The following is a 19,230-nucleotide window of genomic DNA, read 5'->3' as shown; positions in this document are numbered from 1 at the left end:
ATTTGGGACTCTGACTGGAATTGTATTGAGTTTATAGATTAATTCGGGGATCATTCACATATTTACAATCTGGATCTTTCTATCCATGAACACAGCATCTCTCTTTACTCATTTAATCTCTTTAATATCTGTGTGTGTGTGTGTGTGTGTGTGTGTGTGTGTGTGTGTGTGTGTTTTACCAGGGATTGAACTCAGGGGTGCTTAACCACTGAGCAACAACTCCAGCCCTATTTTATATTTTTTAATACCATTCAGATCAACTTGGTGAGACAGGATTTCACTAAGTTGCTTAGGGGTCACTAAGTTGCTGAGCCTGGCTTTGAACTTGTGATCCTCCTGTCTCAGCCTCCCAAGTTGCTGGGGTTAGAGGCATGCAGCACCATCATGCCCAGCAAATCTATTTAATATCTTTCAGTAAATTTTTAACATTTTCTCCATATTGATCCTATTTTTCTGCACAGAAGTTTTGCATCTATGTTTATGAGACACTGGCTTATGTTTTTTTTTCTTTCTTGTGATATTCTTTTTAAAATATTTTTTAGTTATAGATGGATGCAATATCTTTATTTTGTTTATTTATTTTTATGTGGTGCTGAGGATCAAACCCAGTGCCTCACATGTGCAAGGCAAGCGCTCTGCCACTGAGCCACAACCCCAGCCCCTCTTGTGATATTCTTGTCAATGTTGTTATCAAGGCAATTAAAGTCTCATAAAATAAATTGGGGAAATTTTATAATTCTTTCTAGCCCCTGGAAAAGTTTTGAGATTGCTATTGACTTCTAACTTAATTGCACACTAACATTTTACCTTGACAGGCATTTTCCCTTGGCACTTTGAAAACGTTGTTCCTCTAGGGGATGTAGTTCACTAGTAGAGCACTTGCTTAGTATGCATGCTGCCATGGGTTCAATCTCCAGCACTCATCAAGGGTAAAAAGTGTTACTATTAGAAAGCTTTATTCCTCTATCTTCTGACTTTGTTGCTTTTGAGAAGTCTGCTCTCAATTGCCTTTGGGGATATCCAGAAATGCATAGATTTTTTCATACTTTCATGTCTTCTAATTTCTCATGTATAATTTCTCTCTCCTCCCTGCATTCTAAGTGATTTCTTTAGATCTACCATCCTGATCAATAACTCTCTATTTTTGTCTAAGTTGCTATTTAACTTCTCTACTGAAATTTTAAAATCAACAGTTATATTTTCATTTCTGGAAAACCTACCTGATTCTTTTAAAACTATATATATAGAGAGACTTCCAGTAAAGACCTTATATTATGGACTCATTTATCTCTGCCCTTCTTATTGGCTGCAACTATATAATCCTAGATAAAGGAAGAGGCAACCAAAATATAACTTAGAAAGATGGAAAGAGGATGGTGAACTGGTGAGGGACTCAGGGACTTGAGGAAAGACACATCATCAAAATATCTAACAATTCTCCACTCATCAGAAGAAGTTGACTTGGGCCTGTCGGTAATTGACTTCAAAAAGTAACAGAAGGTGGCCCAGGTAGATTCATTTTTTCTCCTAGATGGACCAGGAGCCCCAACAACAACCCCAAGTGAAATGGACAGCATTGAGAGGGATCGATAGGGATCTCCTTTGACAAAAGTAGCCACAGGAAACTCTCCTTCTACATCAAGCTCAAAACTCTCCTCCCACAGGAAGTGATAATGGGTGACTGACTATGCAGTACCAGCAAGGCAGGGAATGCCATGTCAAGCAACCTGAAGTTGGAAACCTCTTTGTCCTCATGGGCCTCATACTCTTCTGCCTCACTCAGAGACATTAGGCAGGGTGGCACAAGGGTACCAGTAGATCCATTGCAATAAGCTGTCTTGGTCTGGAAGCACTCTTGGTCTCCCAAAGGCAGGGGGATCCTGCTATAAGAAGTGCTTTGAAGGAGGCACTTTTCTTCTCCACTGAGCCAGAGATTCCTTTTCATACCAAGCAGCTGGTAGCCTTGTTATCAAGGCGTAGCCTTGGCCAAAGTTCCCTGTTAGGTCTTAAACATAAAATAAATAAATAAATAAATAAATAATAAGTCATACTTAGTTTGAATATAAAATTCCTGCTCATGAAAAGACATCATTAAGAAAATTTAAAAGTATGTCATAAACTGGGATAAAACTGTTCACAACAAACATATCTGACAGAGGATTTTTATTTCAAACATATAAAAAGGATACCTATAAATCAGTGATTTCCAACAGAAGGTGATTTTTCTTCCCTAGGGACAGTTCACAATGTATAGACATTTTTGGATGCCACAAATGGAGTAGGAATTCTAATGGCTTCTGTCCGTACAATATCTTTCAGTAATAAAAAAAGAAATAAAGTTCAAAATGACAATTAAATACCACTTCACACCCAATAGAATGACTATAATAAACAAGTCAGATAATACCAAGTATGTTGGCAAAGATAGGGGAAAATCAAAACTTTATATACTGCTGGTGGGAATACAAAATGATGCAGCCACCTGTAAAAGGCTTTGGTGCTTCCTCAGAAAGTTAAACATAAAGCCACCATATGACTGAGCAGTTCCACTCTCAGGGGTGTGTGTTTGTGTGTATCCAAGAACAATGAAAACCTATGTCCATGCAAAGACTTATATATGAATGTTCATACTAGTACTATTCATATTAGCAAAAGATGGAAACAACCTAATGCAAACCAACTGATGAAAAGATAAATAAAATGTTGCAGAAACATACAATCGAATATTTTTTCAGCCATAAAAATGAATGAAGTAATTATACATGGCATAACATGGATGAACTCTGAAAGCATTATGCTAAGTGAAAGAAATCAGTCACAATCCAGGTATGGTGGTACATGCCTGTAATACCAGAGGCTTGGGAGTCTGAGGCAGGAGGATCATGAGTTCAAAGATAAACTTAGGTGAGGCACTAAGCAACTCAGTGAGGCCCTGTCTCTAAATAAAATACAAAATAGGCCTGGGGATGTGGCTCAGTGTTCGAGTGCCTCTGAGTTCAATCCCTGGGACCCCCAACTCCAAAAAAAGTTAAAATTAATCACAAAAGACCACATGTTATATGATACAATTTATATGCAATGTCAATAATAAGAAAACATATGGAAATAGAAAGTAGATTTCTAGTTACTTAGAGGTGGAGACATGGCATAGAGAGCTGAAGTGTAATGGCTAAGGGATATGGAGTTTCTTTTTGGAATAATGAAAATGTTCTAAAATCAATTGGGTGATTGTTGTACAACTCTGTGGGAATACTAAGAAAACATTCAATCGTACATTTATATGGGTGAATCATATAGTATGTAAATCATAGCTCATTAAAGCTGTTACCAAAAATAAGAGAATGAAATATCTGATACACAAACATGTAGAACACTAAAAGATAAAACATTATATGACTAAAAGAAATAGACCCCAAAGAATGTATATTGTGTTATTCCATTTACACAAGATTCTAGAATAAGAAAATCAATCAATAGTGACAAGAAACATATCCATGTCTACGCATGAGAGTCAAGAACCAATTGAGAATGAAAATGAAAGAACTTTCAAGTGTTATTGAAACGCTTTGTGTCTTGATTTATACTAGAAGAAATAGGATGCCTATATTCCCTAAAATTCATTGGATTGTACACTTAGGATATCTGCACTTCACTGTATGTAAATTTTATCCCAATTAAGAGAGAATATAGGAAACAGAAGAAAGGAAGAGAGGAGAAACAGAAGAGGGAAAGAGAGGAGTGGGGAGGGAGCAAATTTAGGAAATATTTATAAAGTAGAATCTGTAGATTTGGCATTTGGATGAACATAAAGTCTCAAAGTGAATTATATGTAAAGTACCTATGTGTAAAGTACCTGTAGGAATGCAATTATGGCTTCTGGATTTCTAACTTGGCCCCCAAATAGGTGTTTCTCTGCCTCTGGGGTGGGATCAGTGTCTAAGATACAGAAAGGAATGGTAAAAGGGATATCCAAAGAAAGAAATGACAATGAGTACCAGTTTCCGAGCATACTAAGGGCTGAACTTGAGCCCAACTTGAAAGTTTCTAGATCTACTCTTAGGACACATCTCCACACCAGATTCTCAAACTGAGAGGGAAAATGCTAGTGGTATCCTCATGGCTAGTTCATACTCAGAGAGGCCTACATTTCCCAATCTTTCTTCTTATCCCTACCTGGGCCATCAAGCTTGGCTCAATAGAGTGGCACTCTCTCTGAGAGCAATGGGACATCTCCATGGAGTCTGTTGTGGGGGCCACATCTCTTGTATCTGATCAAGATCCTGCTTCCCCTTCCACCTATGCCCTAATGCCTAAAGTTGTGCAGGGCCCAGAAGGTGAAATGTGGGCCCCTAGGCTTTGGCCTACTGTCAGGGTCACCAGGAAAAGAGTAGTAGAACTCAAGTCACGGCTTATGGGTTAATTTGGGTGCATACTTGGGAAAGATCATGCTCCCTTTAAGATGGGAGCTTGAGGCTGAAGATTTTGAGCATGAACATGATCTAAGAGAAATCATCCTATTCCCCATGTTTCAGAAACCATCCACTTTCTCTGTTCCCTTCCCACATCCCAAGAAGAGTACCAAGATGGAAGTGTGGATGCAGGCCACAGCAGGACAGCATCTGGTCCCCAAAGACAAAGCCATGGTCCTGGAAACACTGTGGGGGGCGGGTGGGACGGGGAAGGCAGTAAAGAGCTGGGAAGACGTGCCAGAAATTTGGGAGTCAGACAGTTTCTTCAGAAGTCTCCTCAGGTGAGGAAAAGTAACCTCAGTTACCATGGGGGGGCAGCAGAGGCCAATTTACAGAACCCTGAGCCTAGAAGAGGAACTCCTGGGTTAGAATGTTTGGGTCTATACACTGAGTCAAATCCAAGGTCAGCTCAAGCCCAGACCACCATCAGCTCCATGCAGCCCAGTAGAGACCTGATGGGGTTGGAGGAGGTGTTATCCAAAGAACAGCCAGAGAAGTCCAAGAAGAGGAAAGACTCCAGGACAGTAGGGCAGCCCTGGGGAACCAAAATACCCCAATAGAGAAGTTCATGGTAAGGAAGGAGGGCAATTGTTTGCATCTAATTTAGTCCAGTCCTTTCTGTATCTGTGCATGAAAACCTCTCTCTCCCTGACTCTCACATAAATATACTATCTCCCATTTTTTATTTTTTTAAATTGTTGATAGACCTTTATTTTATTCATTTATTTATATGTGGTTCTGAGAATCGAACCCAGTGCCTCACACATGTCAGGCAAGTGCTCTACCACTGAGCCCCAGCCCCAGCCCATGTAATCTCCCACTTTTGATATTCTAGGCTGAGCTCTTCCAGCCTAAAGCTCTTGCTCAGAATAACTGCCTCAATTTCTGCTGCAAATCACCTAAGTGATGTTTTTGTTGTTGTTTGTTTGTCTTTTGCTTGTTTGTTTTTTTTTTTTCTAACATGTCCACCATGCTGATCTCTCTTACCTGGAAGAACCATGCTTTTTCTTTTCTTTTCTTTTCTTTTTCTTTTTAGTTATACATGATAGTAGAATGTATTTTGGCAGAATATACATACATAGAGTATAACCTATTGTATTTAGGTTCCCACTCTTGTGATCGTACATGATGTGGAGTTACCCTGGTCATATATTTAAATACAAAGCTAGGAAAGTTATGAACAATTAATTCTACTGTCTTTCCTGTTCCCCTTCCACCTCCCTTCCTTTCATTGCCCTTTGTCTGGTCCAATCTATCTCTATTATTCCCCTCCCTAACCTCCCCTATTTTGGGTTACCATGATTTTAGGGTACCCAATATTGTAAGGATTCAATTCAGGGATTCTGGGAAGTCTCATCCACCCCCTGGATATACCAGAAGGGTAGGACATCAGCGATTTCTTGGGGAAAAAGTATCAGACTGGTAACCAGCCCTAGCCTGATTAGCTATTAACCTCAAAAGGGTTTGGCCACACACATTCTACAAATGAAATGAAAGCCAGAACTCCTGAAATGGGGGAGTCCAAAACTGAACACAGACTTCAGAACAGAAAGAGATAACCTGCTAAGTGAATGAGCCTGAGGCACACTCCATACCAGAGAACACACAGCTGATATAATAAATAGGCCCAGAATTAAATTTAGATCAATCAGTGAAGATGCCAAGCTTCCCTGAGGAATTTCCTGGAAAGATTTCGCTTGCTTTTCCTCCTAAACTCTCAGGTCATGTGTCAGGTTCAGACCAAAGCCAAGAGACCACCCAGCTTCCTTCCTACAGGACTAGGGATTCAGCCTCCTTTCCTTTTCTCCTTAAAGCTGCCATTTGCTGCTGTGCCCTTTGGGTGGGGCTCAGTTCTCTTTTGGGCTAAAGAGAGATAAAATCTTCTCAGCATTTCCCCCAAATAAATCTACAGACAATCCTCAAGTTAAAGGCTCTACTGACAGCCACCAAGGCAAACCAAATAGAGGTAACAAAACCGACACATTGTGCATACTACCAAAGGAGAAATGTTGCAGTGGAATAAGCATAAAATAACAAAGTCATCATTCAAAGTCCCCAGACAGCCAGACACAGTGACACACACCTGTATTTCCAGTAACTCAAGGAGGCTGAGACAGGAGGATTACAAATTTGAGGCCAGCCTCAGCAACTTAGCAAGGCCCTAGCAATTTAGTGAGACCCTGTCTCAAAATAAAAAATAAAAAAAGTCTGGGCATATGGTTCAGTGGTACAGCACCCCTGGGTTCCATCTCTAGAAATGGAAAAAAAAATCAGAATCCAAAGTCCCCAAATAGTTAGAAATTGGGCTCTGTGAAATCTCAGTTTGGCTTCTTCCCTCCACTTTCCTTATCTTGAGGGTGGGGTACACACTCCCCCAACTGCCCCCCCAACACACACACACACACACACACACACACACACACACACACACACATATCCCTCCCAACCCAGACCTGAGATAAGCACACATGCCATGCAGCCCCTCTTTCCCTGCATGGGTAATCTGTATCTCTGAGGATGTTCATCCTGGGTGATGAAGAGAAGCACCCAACCCACAAGCCTCTGCTATACATAGAAATTTTCCCCTCTGGGAGTTTCTTCCCAGTAGAGAACCAGACTTAATAACCTGCCTATGAATGTGTCTCAGCAACAGAACAGAATAGAAAGATACCAGGAGGGAAGAAAAATGGAGTGCTTACCCTGTCCTACAAAAAACAGTTCACAGTGGACTAATATGTACTGAGGGCCATGTATAAGACACTTTAGCGCCATCATAACATTTTATCTACACAACAGCCTTATGAAGTGGCTATTTTCCCCATTTTCGTGGAAGGAAAACAGGCGCTGATTGCTTGTGCTTAGAAGTATTAGGCTGGGATGTAAACCCAGGCCTGCAGGACTCCAAGAACGAGTCTGCTACCAAAGTGCTGTTTTCTGGAGAGAGTGGGAGATCTAGGACCCCCCTGGGACATAACTAGTCCCCACAAGACCATCTGAAAAAGGTAAATGCCAGATCAAAGGGCTATGGCCCAAGCTACAGGAAGAGAACCACAACTTTCTAGTGGCAGGCCAGATACAGGGCCAAAGTACAACTCATGCCAGGGTATAAAACTCCCTCGGACCCCCCCCCCCACCCTGCAGGGAGTGGAGAAGCATGATTGTGGGAGGGGCTAATGGAGAAGCCCCAGACTCTGACAATCAAGGCCTTCTTTGGGCCCAAAATCCCAGTTCATAAATGGGTCAACGTCTAAAGTGACCCAGATTCTAGTATTCAGCCCAAGTCTGCTGCCTGAAGACCTTCAACCAGTTGCCTTCTATACCCAGCTCTGCTAGTGGCAAAAGATGAGGCAGAGGGATTTTGCATTAAGTTGTGGAGGAAGGAGCTCTTGTCTTACTACCTGGGCCTATCTTTCACCACCTTCACAGGCAGCATCCCTGGGAATGAGGAGGCAGGGAGCTGACAAAAAATGGTTTTCTGGCCTTCACAAGTAATCTGCATCAGATCCCAGACCAGGAATCTTTTAGTCAAGGCTTGCCTTGCCTAGGGGCTGGCTCTAGAGAGAACCCAATGAGTAGTGTTAGAGGCCCCCTACCACTGCCTACTACCAGCTGGGAAATCTACCTATATCTTGACAGGTCTTTTGCTGACCCATGATGAAGTACCCAGTGAAGAACAAAGCTGGGCTAGGGTTGTGGCTCAGTGGTAGAGTACTTGCCTCGCATGTGTGAGGCTCTGGGTTCAATCCTCAGCACCACATAAAAAATAAATAGATAAATAAATAGATAGATAGATAGATAGATAGATAGATAAAATAAACGTATTTTTAAAAAGAACAAAGCTGTTTCCCTGAGAGAATAAACCCACTGCACTGAAGAGAGATGCTCTGTGGGGGAAGGAAGAGACTGTGATCACCCTCCAACTTGGGCCTTTTGAGTCTCTCCTTTCTCCTTAGAGCCTTAGGGCTTGATCTTACCACTGTCACTCCCTTGGAAAAAAACAGAATAGATAGGCAAAGTACTAGAGATAGGAAGTGGAGACAGTGTTTCAGGCAAGGGAAACACCATGTCCAAAGGCTCTTTGGTCAATGAGGCATGACATATTTGAAACTGAAAGATGGTCAACATGGTTGAAGCATAGAACATTAGGGACAGAGTGGTATGTGCTAAGGCTGGAGAAATAAGTTTGGGCAAGACCTTATAGGACCTTGTAGCCCACATCAATAATTCTTCTTTTCAAGTGTCAAAGGAAATTATTGGAGGTTTTTTTTTTATTCAAGATGATGATATGATCAGATTTAGCCCCTGAAAATATTCTTTTTGCTTTGTAGAAAAGTGGTTGGAGGGCCTGGTGGGGTGGCACATACCTATAATCCCAGCAATTCAGGAGACTATGGCAGGAGGATTGCCAAGTTCAAGGCCAGTCTCTGCAACTTAGTGAGACCCTGTTTCAAAGTAAAATAAAATATAAGGTCTGGAGAGTACCCCTGAGTCTAATCCCTAGTACCAAGAAAGGGGAGGGGGAAGGGAGAGAGGGAGGGAGGGAGGGGGGAGAGAGAGAGAGAGTGAGAGAGAGAGAGAGAGAGAGAGAGAGAGAGAGAGAGAGAGAGAGAGAGAAGGAAGGAAAGAAGGAGACAATAAGGGAAGGGGAGGGGAGGGGAGGGGAGAAAAGTGCTTGGAGGGGAATAGTGTGGGTATAATAGACCAGTCTTGCAATTAATAAAATGAGAAACGGTAGTAACATGGAGGAAGATGGCTGGAAGTGTAAGTAAAGATGTGGGTGGATTAAAATGATTTTGAAAAGTAAAATAACTTAGCAACAGATTGGATATGAGGAAGGTGTGGTGGCCAAGGATGACTCCTAGGTTTCTAAATTGCACAAATGGATAGTCGGGGATGCCATTAAGTTCAAGAGGGAAACTAGGCGAGAACCAAATCTAAGGGAGAAAATCATAGGTTTGGTCTTTCTTGGATATATTGAATTTGAGTTGTATTTCAATCATAGACATAATCATAGACATAAACATAGGTTACAAAACATGGACATGATTTCCTAGGGAGAGCATACAGAATGAGAAGACAGGGCAGCCTTGAGGAACTCCACTATGTATAAGCCAACTAGAGAAAAATGGGTCCCAAAGGAGCTCAATAAGAAGTTCTTAGAGAGGAGAAGAAACACAAGAAGGGAGGCTAATGAAGGAATGCTCCAATAAAGAGGCAGTGGTCAATAATGTCAAATGACACTGAGGAGTCAATTAAAACAAGGATTAGAAGTTTCCTTTGGAATTAATGACATGAAGATCGTTGGTGATTTTGGTGACAGCACTTTCAGGGTGATGATGAGATGAAAGCATAATTGAAGTAGCAGGCTTAGAAATGAAGGGAGACAACTTTTGAGAAGTTTATTTGAAAGAGGAGAAGAGAGAGGGATAACTAGTGGAGGTTTAAAACTGAGGAGGACATTATTTCAAGAGAGGAGAGACTAATTCACCTGCTACTAAGAAGCATCCAGTTGAGGGAATATTAAAGAGAAAATGGATAGCTGATGGTGTGAGAAGGGGGAAGGGGCAGGCTGCCAAACACCAGTGAAGGTCACAGTCCCCTGAGAAGAAAGGGTACCCCCTTCAATGTTATGGAAGGGAAATCCTACAGAGGACACAGATGAACTGATACATAGATATGGTGGCAGGAAGAGGAGGCTTGATACTTGAAGTTTCTCAGTGAAACAGGTGACAACTGTTAGGGTAGCTGGCACAAATATCCAGGAGAGACACATCTCTGAGTTCAAGCAAAGGTTTATTGACAGGGAATGTCTGCCAGGCTGCTCTTCTGCCAGGCACAGCAGGCAGGGTGACTTGAATAGAGGTTTTATATCTTTTTTTAACAAGGAAAAAGAGCAAGCTTGCAAAGACCTTGGGTACAGGTGGTTGGGTAACAACAGATTTTTGTACATAGGGACCTTGGAAGGGGGGTGGGTATGGAAACAGAGTATCTTAAGTTTCGTTTTCTTGACACTTTATAAGTTTCAGTTCTGAGTCCCAGAATCAAAATGGAGTTACTAATGTCTAGGGACCTAACAACAAAGTTATCTGCTAAGAGGGAGAAGGTAGATACCCACGCTAGAGAGTGAGATGTACTAAAAAAAAATGTAGCCCCTAGTAGGGCATGTGAAGCAGTGAGGAGCATTTGATTGAAACTGGTGACTTAGGGTGGAGCAGGCCTAATTTGTGGTGATGGAGGTAGAAAGCTGAGATATAGTGGAAGAGATGACTAAGTTTAGGATTCAGGTGATGCCTGGGTAATAAAATTTATGCACTGAAATCCCCTTGGATGATGGCAGGCCTTGTGGTGGGGGCCCATGAGTCAGAAACCAAGGCCTTCATTGAGAAAGGGGGTGTGTTAGTTTCCTAAGGATGCTCTAACAAATTACTACAAACTGAATGGCTTTTAAAACCCAGAAATTTATTCTTTCATATTTCTGGAGGCCAGAAGTCCTAAATCAAGGTGTTGGCAGGATCATTTCTTTCTGGGGTTCTCAGAGAAAATCTTTTCTATGCTTTTCCCCTAGCTTCTGGTGGCTGCTAGCAAAACTTGGCTTGCAGCTGTACTAATCCAATCTCTGCCAGCTTCCCTCTGTTTGTGTCTTTCTGTGTCCAAATTCCCCTGTTCTTTTTAATTTATTTTTCAGCATTGGGGATTGAACCTAGGGCTTTGCACATGCTAGGCAAGTGCTCTACCACTAACATATACTCAGCCTTTTTTGTATGTGTATATATATATTTGATACCAGGGATTGAACCCATGGGCATTTAACCACTGAACCACATCCCTAGCCCTTTTTATTTTGTTTGTAAAATTTTGAGACAGGTTCTCACTTTGGGCCTCACTAAATTGTTGAGGATGACCTTGAACTTTTGATCCTCCTGCCTCAGACTTCCAGGTGGCTAGAATCAGAGGCATGAACTGCCCTGCCCAGCTCTCTCTTTTTATAAGGTTATTAGTGATGGGACTTTAACCCAGTATGACCTCAACTTAATCACACCTACAAAGACCCTATTTCCGGGCTGGGGATGTGGCTCAAGCAATAGCGCGCTCGCCTGGTGTGCGTGCGGCCCGGGTTCGATCCTCAGCACCACATACCAACAAAGATGTTGTGTCCGCCAAGAACTAAAAAATAAATATTAAAAAAATTCTCTCTCTCTCTCTCCCTCTCTCCTCTCTCACTCTCTCTTTAAAAAAAAAAAAAAAAAAAAAAAAAAAAAAAAACAAAGACCCTATTTCCAAAGAAGGCCATCTTCAATAGATACTGGGGGTCAAGATTTCCATGCACCTCTTTGGAAGACACAATTCAACCCACTATAGGGATATGACCAGGAGGTCTGTACACGACAGCATTTTGATATATCAAAATGATAGGCCGGGCATAGTGACCTATGCCTGTAATCCCAGCAGCTCGGGAAGCTGAGGCAGGAGGATCCTAAGTTCAAAGCCAGCCTTAGCAACTTAGGGAGGCCCTGAGAAAGTTAGCAAGACCCTGTCTCAAAATTAAAAAAAAAAATTAAAAATGGGCTGGGCATGTGGCTCAAAAGAATTATGTGAGACTGAAAAGAACTGTAGTATTTTCAATAGGGACAAAAGCAAATGGTCTGGAAGTAGCAATAGGAAGCAAATAAGACACTTACCCAACCTGCTGAACCTAAGGTACTGGAAAAGACCACAAGCAGGTTTCAAATAAGAAGGCAGCAGGGGAAACAGAGCCCTCCAGGTAGAGCTAGGCATCCATTAGGTAAAAGAGATCGACAATGTTGATTAGGGAGCAGCTGCTCAAGAGGCCCAGTGGAGGCTTGGGAGGTAGAGAAAAACCGAAGGGCTGGGTTGTGTGAAGAAAACAGCAAAGCAGCGAGAGAGTCAATGTGAGGGCAGAGATGAGGCTTACAGTTTAGGGAGGTGACTGATGATTATGGGAGATGGGGGCAGGGTGGATTTAGTCCTAGTAACTTTGAGGAAGTTGGCTTTGGGCCTTGGGTAAACAGCCAGAAAGCTGGCTCTTTCCATTTGGGTTGGAGTGGCAGCTGAAGTAGCTATAGACTGTGTATACTATAAGCTCAGGGGTAGTGGAGACTCCAGAGGGGGCCATCTCTGTACCCTTGCAGCCTAGAGAATTGATCCTAGGGTTAGGCCACTCTGTCAATTACCTAGGGATGAGGCTGGCTTCCTCATATTAGAAATTGGAACTGAGAGGGAAAGCCCAAGGTGGACTAAAATGTAGACATTTACTTCTCTGGGTTTTGACTGAGAAAGTATCAAAATATCTAGGAGTAATCCCCTGGGTTGTAGGTCTTGAAATGCGGCCCGCCATCTCAGCCCCAGCTATCCCAACTCACCCACGACTGCTAAATAATAAAGAAGCTGCAAGTGTTTCATGGTGTGTGAATCTAGGGCATTACCCAGAACCACTAACCCTCTTCTGAGAGGAGGTAAGGTGACTTGAATCCTGGAGCCAGACTACATGTGTTCAAATTCTGCCTCAGGCACTTTCTAATCATGTGACTTTAGTCAAGTGACTTAACATATCTGTACCTCAGTTTCCTCATCTGGAAAATAAAGATAATAATAGTTCCTACCTCAAAGAATTATTAGCATAGTCTTAATACATGATTAAATGGAGTGACTTAGTATGTGTAAATGCTTATAACAATATTTGCTTCATATTGTGCACTGTATTCGTTTTTATTGGTTCTCTCTCCCATCCTTTTGCTTAATCACTTGATACTACTCTCCTTGCTGTATTTTCTCTGGCTTTGAACCCTATTCTGAATAACTATTTTAGAACTTTCCCCTATGTATGTTCTTCCCTGGGTCTATTTACCTCTAGATCAAGAAGCCCAGGGCCTTCAACTGTTTCTCAGATGATGTGGAGGCTGGTACATCAGCCTAGTAACTCACCTTGAACTTCATCATTGTATCCCAGTTTAAATGGGTTTTCCAGAATGGTTCACAGTGCTCCAGGTGCGATGTGACAAGTGTAGAAAAGGGCAGAACCATTGCTTCTCTTGTTCTGGTTCTATACTTCTATTAATGCAGCCTAAAATCTAATTACCTCTTTTGGCAGCATCATCACTCTGTTGGCTCACATAGACTTTACAATCAAATCAAGGTCTTTTTCAAATATGCTGTTGTTAAACCAGGCAGGTCCCTTCTATCCTTTGCTAGAGGAACAAACCCAGCTGCAGTTGCTAGGAGAAAGTCCATTCCAGCAATCCAAGCCCAGTAGTGGGGGTAGTAATAAAGGAAAGATGGTCCAGGCAAGCGATTGGTGGTTTGGATCCATGGCAGATGCTACTAATTACCTGCCTATAATGATTTTCCCTCTTTGTCCTTACTTACAGAATCCCAACATTGTTCAGAGTGCAATGTACTCACCAAAAGCACTGGATTTACCAGCTTCCTTTGCAGCTAGGAATGTCCATATGATTCAGTCACAGAGATATAGGTGGATGTCACTGGAAAGAGTGCTCCATTGTGAATAAAAAGACAAAAACTTCTTGGAGGTCCTTTGACCTTAGCCTTCCCACCCCCTCGCCAGCTCTGTCATTTCCTGCTGTCTAGAGTACAGATTTGAAGCCCAGAACTGCTGTGGCAGCTATTTTGTGACCCTGAGGCAAAAGGAAAGTGAATGAAAGTCTACCTTAAGAGTAGTAGAGATGAAAAGTCAGGATCTTGATGGCATCGGTGAACTGCTATACCAGTCCTATACCATCTATCAAAGGATTTTTTGTTGAATAAGATAAATAAATCTTTGTCTATTTAAGTCACAGTTGTAGAGTTGTCTCTTATTTGTGGCCAAAAGAATTCCTAATTGGCATAGGGTTATAACAGGAAAACTAGAGGCTGAACATGACTTTAGTAATCAGAAGGAGGGGGTGTTTAGAAATACAAGTAGGCAGTTGGGACTGGAGGAGTCAATCAGTGGACCACCAGGCTTTGGCCACAGTGTTGAGGTTCAAGATCAGGACTCTCTCCCTAGAAAGTAGACTAAAAGAGTGTGACTGAGACTAGGCTTTGACAGGGGACTGATGGTCAGGCAGGGTCTTAAATTCTGAGACCCTGCCTAGAAGGCTAAGGATCAGCAGTGGGGAATGAGGTAGAGATTCAATAGAAACTTTAGATTAGACTCCTATAAGCAGCAAAGGGATGGCTTGTTGCTGAGTTCCAGTAGGCAGGTTGGGGTTAGTTCAATCCTGTCTTGTATCAATGGAGCACTCTCTCCAGTGACATCCACCTATATCTCTGTGACTGTAACTGAATCATATCTGCAGGCTACATCTTAGGACAGATGTAGCCTGCAGATATGAGAAAAATTACTCCAATTCTGGAGGGAGGAGTGGACAGAAAGTGAGACCCAGAGAGACCATGACAAGCTTCAGCTCAAGCTGTGCTTTAGCCACCTGGCACTCTCCTTCCAGATTCTCCAATTCACCCTTAATTACATTCCATTCTTCCTACCATTTGCCCATGACCTTTAAAGATCTGAGATTAACAGAAAGTTCCCTGGTATCCACATTGGCCTCTAAACAGTTTCCACTTTCTCTTCTTCCTAAATTGTCAGTGTTTCACTGTGGAAAACCTTCCCCTCCTCCCTCTACTACAAGTTGTCTTCCGTACTTCCTGGTTTTGAGGGTGCCTTTCCCGGCTGTGGGAAACCTCAGCAGTGACCCACCTTGATATTTCTGCTTAGGGGGGATGGGAAGGTAGATAAGAAGGACTGAGAAGGCTAGCAGGGCCTACCAGCTCTAGGGAGCAGCAGACCACTCTAGTCCCTCTCTATTCTGCTCTAGGGACTGATTAGATGCCTATCCTTTTGCTGCCCAAGCCCCATTTCTTATGTCATCTAGAGTGAGAGAATGAGAGTCTCCTTGATTTCTGGTGTGCTACCACTTCTCCTTTGTGTGCAGCGGATACTGTGTGGGTAAGTTATTGTTATATTGTGCTCCTGTGATAAATGGACCTTTGTGAGACACTTTTCGCCCTGTGTGTGCTGGGGGAGAGGGAGGGGAGTCTTGCCTGAGTGACTTCTCACAGAAAGCTCCAGAGGTGCTCAGAGCTGATAGCCTACGCCTGGCAGGCTGTTCTTTCATTGGCACTCAAGGGTGTCAATCACTGTGGCCCTGCCAATCAGCTCTAAACTAGGTATCTGTAAGCCATTACCCTTCTTTGTTAAACAGAATACTGAACCCTCCAAGGACTAAACAAAGAATGGCTCAGAAAAGACAATTCCTAGCTGGGAAGGAGTGGTCATGCCAGTTTCACTAACTGGTACCCTTTGGTTTCACCCTCCTTTTTCAGACCTGTCTCTATTTCTTACATCTAGGCCAGTCCTAGATCCTTTCAATTATGCATCTTTCATTTCCCCCACCCATGTGCATTTCTTTTTTCCACACCCACTGCTCATGCCTTTGTTCAGTGCTCAATGCCTCTCACCTGGACCACTAACTAGTCTCCTAACAGTCTCCCTGCCTCCAGTCTCACCCCCTCCAACCCAGTCCCTCCACGCTGCAGACAAATCAATCTTCCAAAAACACCAGTCTGATCATGTCACCTCCTCCTGAAAACCTTTCAACCTCTTCCACAGCTCTTAGTACCCCTTAGGGACAAAGTCCAAACTACTTAGCATGGCATCCAGGCCCCTGCATGATTTGGCTCTTGCCAAATCCTTATCCTCCTTCTTGGCAGTGCTCCCACTTCACACCTAGTCACAATGAACCACTTTGCAAGTTTCTGAACATGCCTTCCCTGGCTTTGCTTCTGGGTCTTTACACATGACTTCCCTTTGCCTGAGATATCCTTCACACATCACTTTCCCTGCTTTCTGGCTAGCCAGTTCCCACTGACACCTTAAGACCTCAATTCATCTCCCTCTGCCCAAAGACATATTTTATTTAAGTCTATATCTGATGTCTACTACAGCAAGTGGACTATAATAGATCTTCAATAGATGTTTGAGAAATACATGAATGTATGAATGCCCCAAGTCAAGTGGCTATGTGCAAAATCATCTCTGAAGGAAGCTGGTAGAGTTGTTTGGTCCCTCCCTTTGTGGAAGGGAGACCTCTCCTCGATATCATCTTTTTGTCCTGGTTTGCAATTCCTTCTCTAACAGGCATACCTCCTGAATTCAACTGTGAGCATCTCAAGGGCAGGGCTATGTCTGGTCCACTTCAGTACTCCTATATCCCTGGCATAGTGCTTGAAAATGAATTAATAGCCTTCCCAAATAAATGCCTGATACGTTTGTACCTTGTCTCATTTCCCTCTATTTCTCCACAACTCTTTACATCAAGTGCATCAAACTGTCACACTCATGGCTTCACAAACATATAAGACTGTTCCCCATCCCTGGAGTTTTTTTCACCTGCTTTCCTCTTATGTGGAAGGTGTTTCCCATCCACCCATTCAAATTCTATTACTTCTTTAGGAACCAGCTCCAATTCTTTTTTCTTCCAGATACTTTTCATGCACCCAGGCCAGTCTCCCTCTGAGTAGTGCTAACAATCCCCACTCATCTCATTTAACCCTTGGCATCTCCTCATGCTATTCACGGAAAAACCAAGACTCTGAAAGGGAAAGGATTCACTCAGGGCACACAGCATGTTCAGTGGTAGAATCTGATCTGAAGTCTCGGGTCCATGAATCCTCCCATTAGCCAATATAAATGTTTGGGTTTTTAAAATATACATTATAGACTATAATTCCCTTTAAGACAGGACTGTGTCTTCCATTCCTTCAACTTTCTAGAGCCTTTCTGGAGTGTTAGAGAACTCTAGAACCATGCTATCTGGGCTTCTGTCTTGGCTGCACAGGTTGGTTACCTTAGGCAATTTAATCATACTAAATAAACTTCAGCTCCCTCATAAGCAAATGAAGGTAAAAGACTAATAAGATCGGTGTAGAGATCAGATGAGCAATGTATGTAAAGTCCCTAGGGCAGTATCTAGCATATAGTATGTGTTCAATTAAGGCTATTTTCTCTGTCGTCATTATTCATGTTAGCAAATCCTTGCTGACAATAGTTGGTTAAAAACTAGAATGTGAGAGTTACAAGGAGTAGGAGGGAGTGAGGAAAGGAAGTAGTCCACAGGAACAATCTGAGATTTTGAGGAGTCCAAACAAGGTTAGTGGCGCGGCAGGACGTTTGTACGTCCGAGTTTCTAAAGCCATGTGACTCTATGAGGGCCCCAAGCACATGGTTCCATCCCGGCGGCACAGCTTCCCTAACTCTTGCTCAGCTATTCTCAGCAGCCTGTAGGGGGAGCCAGAAAGCTAGGACGGGGGTTGGGGGGAGGCTGCTGGAAATCTTCCTAAGGGCAAAAAACGACACCCCACCACTACTACCCTTCTTATCCCACAGCCTTGCCCCCACCCATACGCTCTTCAAGCTCAGTCCTCTTCTCAAGCTAAACTGGGAGCTGTCCTTCAGCACCACGGGCCGCCTTGGCCTCGGGCAGGACAGTAAGGGCGACAGCGGAGTTAGGGACACGGGACTGGTCCGATCCGCAGCCGGCTCCAGCGTCTCCTAGTCACGGGGACAGGGGAGGCGACCCAGGGAGGCAGCGAGACGTTATGGAGATACCTCCCGCTTCCAAGAATCACCCTCAGAAGTCTCCTAGCCCTCGGGGGAGTGTGGGGCGGCCCAGGGGAGGAAGGCGGGTGCCCTAGTTGATGGGGGAGGGGGAGTGCCAGGGCCTGGGACTCAGCGTGTGGCGTGTGCACGCGGGGAGCCGGCGGATGAACGGAGGCGCTGAAGTGAATGGAGTTGGGGGGTGGACTGGAAACATCCCCAAACAGCACAGGCTGCGGCCGGCGGGGGCTGGGGTGGGGTGGGGGGGGAGTCCTGAGGCGCAGGCGCAGTCGGGGCCCCAGTCCCGCTCCCTCCTCCTCTCAGTGCCTCTTTCTCCGCCCCGCTCCCCCCCAAACACACTCGCACACGGGCTCTCAAGGTGTTCTCCGCACAGCGGAAGATGGCGACAGACTGAGGGGGCATGGCCAGCGGGAGCCACGGGGCCGTGCCGCTGGGCGGCCGCCACAGCGGTGCGAACGAGAGGCGGAAGCGAGGAGCGCACTAAGTAAAGCCCGGTGTCCGCGTCCGGCGCCTGTGGCGCTGCCAGGAGCCAGGTGGCCCGCCCGAGCCGGAACTCCGGGAGCAGCGGGTGCGGAGCCAGAGCGGAGCCGGCCCGGGACCGGCTCCGCGAACGGCAGGAGCACAAGCGAAGCCCGAAGGGCTGGGCAAAGGACCGGTCGGCCGGCCTAGGAGGGCGCGAGCGAGGCAGGGAGCGGCGCTGAGCGGGCAGCGGGCGGACGGGCGGGAGAGGAGCGGCGCGGGGCGAGGGGAGCAGAGCGGAGCGCGGCGGTGGGGCCCGCACGGCGGCGCTGAGGGGCGCAGAGCTGCGCCGAACCGAGACGGCCGGAACAGAGTGTGAGCCGGGCAGCCGCCGGCGCAGAGTGAAGTGGCGCGGAGCCGAGGGCAGCTGAGGGGCCCGACACTATGAGGAGTGCGGCACCGCCGCCGCAGCCGCCACCGCCCCAGTGCCCCGCACCGCCCCCCGCCGGGACGCCGGGCAGCGCCTAGCGGGCCAGGCGGCGGCGCTGAGGCTGCGAGCGAGGGAGCGCGGGAGGGGCGCTGGGACGGCACGAGAGCGCCCCGCGACTCTGGCCTGAGTGGGGCCCCTGGCCGGCCGGCCTGCCTCACCATGCAGCCCCCGAGGTA

Source organism: Spermophilus citellus (genome assembly GCF_964194105.1).
Source record: "Spermophilus citellus genome assembly, chromosome: X".
In the NCBI taxonomy this organism is placed as follows: Eukaryota; Metazoa; Chordata; class Mammalia; order Rodentia; family Sciuridae; genus Spermophilus; species Spermophilus citellus.
This window is presented reverse-complemented; position numbering follows the sequence as displayed.